The sequence below is a fragment of the Rhinolophus hipposideros genome, assembly GCF_964194185.1.
Source record: "Rhinolophus hipposideros genome assembly, chromosome: 1".
In the NCBI taxonomy this organism is placed as follows: domain Eukaryota; kingdom Metazoa; phylum Chordata; class Mammalia; order Chiroptera; family Rhinolophidae; genus Rhinolophus; species Rhinolophus hipposideros.
In genome coordinates, this window is record NC_138047.1 from 99,910,303 (window position 1) to 99,913,485 (window position 3,183).

At 37.1% G+C, this 3,183-nt stretch overlaps 1 pseudogene across 1 annotated transcript; it reads left to right on the forward strand.

Annotated features, from left to right (window-relative positions):
* The first annotated feature begins 2,280 nt into the window (after positions 1 to 2,280).
* On the forward strand, positions 2,281 to 2,882 carry LOC308498178 (proteasome subunit beta type-2-like; annotated as a pseudogene). Its single transcript has one exon. The product of its transcript is annotated as a proteasome subunit beta type-2-like (transcript).
* Positions 2,883 to 3,183: the final 301 nt, after the last annotated feature.

A 3,183-nucleotide genomic window follows, 5' to 3' on the forward strand; every position in this document is an offset into this window, starting at 1 on the left:
TATTGGTAAATCATATTAAATAGCATCTGACAAATGGTCAAAGTATCTGTTTAATACACAAGTAAATTCATATTTTAGTCTCAGCTTAAATATTTTCTCATCAGAGAGGACCTTCTTGGCATTCCAAACTAAAGTAGTCCTCTCATCATTTTATGTTCTATCATACCTTTTACTGTTCATTATAGCTCTTATCGCTATCTAGTATTTCCTTGTTTATTTATTTGCTTATAATCTGTCACCACCCATTAGAATGAATGTAAGTTCTATGAGCGTAAGGAGATTTGTCCTGTATATGTTAGATATTCAATAAATGTTGCAAAATATTTAAAAAAGACATGAGTATTCACAGGAAGGAAATTGAAGAAGTCACAGAATGATAAATAATAACAATAATAATAATAATAATAATAATAAAAGAAGGAGTAAAGTAGCTCTGGAGAGCTCCGAGACTGGAACCAAGGACCTGATGCCTCCAGAACACTGCTGACCTTAAGTATCATCACTGCTTGTCTCTCTGGGCTTCATTCTCTGCTACCACAGATGTATTTTCTCCAAATGGTAGGACATATGGCTGCCAGAAGTCCCGGACTTATTCTTGAAGCTCTAAGACCTAAGTGCCAATGGAATATTTCTCTTGGCTTTAATTTTTAAAAATTCTAAGATGGTTTCTGAAAGCCCCAGTTTGTTTTGAGCACTCAACTTTTGAACCAGCCACTCTAAGAAGGGAAATGAAGTACTATATTTGGCCCATGCTTGGTTATGTACTCACTTGTCCATGCCTCCCAAATGTGCACGTACTGCAGTTATCCCATCCATGAACATGGTACATCTCTCTGGTTATCTGTCTCCTTTTTATGATCTCTCAACAAAGTTTTGTAGTTTTCCAGATATTACACTCTCTTGTTAACATTATTGTTATGTCTATTTCTTATTGTTATTATGAATTGCATTTCTCCTCCTCCTCTCAGTAATTATGGCTGGTAACATGGAAAATATATTGATCAATTTGGAAATCTTATCGGTTACCTTTCTGAACTCTCTTATTCGGAATGCCATAATAAAAATTCTCCTGGTTTCAATGTTACAGAATAATGAATCTGCATCTACTGCTACGATTTTGTAAGGCTTCATCCTTATATACTTAATTTATCCTACACTCTCATGGTCAGCTATGAATTGTTTGCACATTAACTCTCTGTCAAAATTCCGCAAATTGTAAAGAGGAGGTGATTATAAAGAAATTACACTGGCTTCCTAAAGCAGATACTCAGGAACTTATCATTTTAAATGAGTGACCATTTCTCCCAAGGTTGTCACCTTGAAAGGCAACTCTGATGCCAAACTCAATTAGACCAGGGTTAACCCTAAGATAAGGTGGACTACTGAGCTCTCTGTACTGGGAATTTGTAATTGAGAACCTGAGATACGGAACACACATCAGTTACCTGGGGATGCAGAGCTTGTATTCTAAGAACTGGGACTCCATTTTTTGATCAGCCATCTTCTTGCCTCTTCTCTATTACCATGTACACAGAAAAGCTGGAAAACTAAAAAGGGATGGAAAATGAGAAATAATAATGCAGATATACAAACTGTAATTGACTTTGTGGCTCCAGGGGGAGAAGAAAGAGATAGAGTGTATTTTGATCACGTTTCAAATACTGCTTTTAGATTTACAAAACATAGTTCTACTTTTTGTATTTGGATTTCCCCAAGACATCCTTGTTTACTTCAAATAAATCACCCCTTATGTTAAGCTATTTTGCGTGGGTTTCTGTTACTTGCAAATAAAGAAGCTCTGACTAAGAAAAACTAAACCCCATTCTAATTATTCTTCATTGTGCAAGACATTTTTGAAATAATTACTCCAGAATTGCTTTCCAAGCTTTGGTCATGATCTTCCATTTGATGACGTATCTTAATCCTTAAAAAAAAAAAAAATTAACAGCCAAAAGTCTTTCAAAGATGTATAACTTTAAAAAGTGGGGCTTTGAAGAACAATCACTGAATGACTACTCACTAAATGGAAAATAATTGGATTCATTGTCTTATAGAAACAACTTATTCCTTGAACATATTTTCCTGAAGTTAATAAATGGCTGAGGTAAAGATAGGTTCAGGAATTAGATTTCCTTGGTTCTAATTCTGACTCTGTCACTTATCAACTGAGTAACTGTGAGCAAGTTATAGTGTTATTGTGAGATGTACAAACTGGTGAGGCCAAGAAGCTGGCAAGTCCCATGCCCTGTCAACCCTACAGCCTGCTGGCTTCCTGTCATCATGGAATACCTCATCAGCATCCAGGCCCCTAACTATGTTCTTGTGACTTCCGACAGGGTGGCTGCTGGCAATGTCGTCCAAATGAAAGATACTCATGACAAGATGTTTAAGATGAGTGAAAAAAATCTTACTCCTATGTGTTGAAAAGGCTGGAGACACTGTATAGTTTGCAGAATATATTCAGAAAAATGTGCAACTTTATAAGATGCGGAATGGTTATGAACTTTCTCCCACAGAAGCAGCTAATTTCACGCACAGAACCCTGGTTGACTGTCTTTGAACTCAAACCCCATATCATATCCACCTCCTCCAGACTGGCTACAATGAGCATGAGAATCTGGCTCCCTATTACATAGACTGCCTGGCAGCCTTGGCCAAGGCCCCTTTTGCAGCCCATTGCTATGGTGCCTTCCTCTCAAAATTCTGGACAATACTACCCACCAACTATTCTATGTGAGAGGGCAGTGGAGCTTCTTACTAAATGTCTAGAGGAGCTCCAGAAATGCTTCATCCCAATTCTGCCAACATTCAGTGTTTCAATCATTGACAAAAATGGCAATCATGACCTGCACAACATTGTTTTCTCTAAACAGGGCTCCTAATGTCGTGCTCTCTCTCCCACCTCCCAGGGAACTTTTTTTTGGATGGACTCCTATATTTTTTTCTACTCTTTTGACATACATTCTTTATAGATAGTTAATTCATAATAAAGCTGAATATGGATTTTAGAGAGAGAGAGAGAGAGAGAGAGAGAGAGAGAGAGAGAGAGAAGAAAGAAAGAAAGAAAGAAAGAAAGAAAGAAAGAAAGAAAGAAAGAAAGAAAGAAAGAAAGAAAGAAAGAAAGAAAGAAAGAAAGAAATCGAGGAAAAGAAAGGAAAGGAAGGGAAGGGAAGGGAAGGGAAG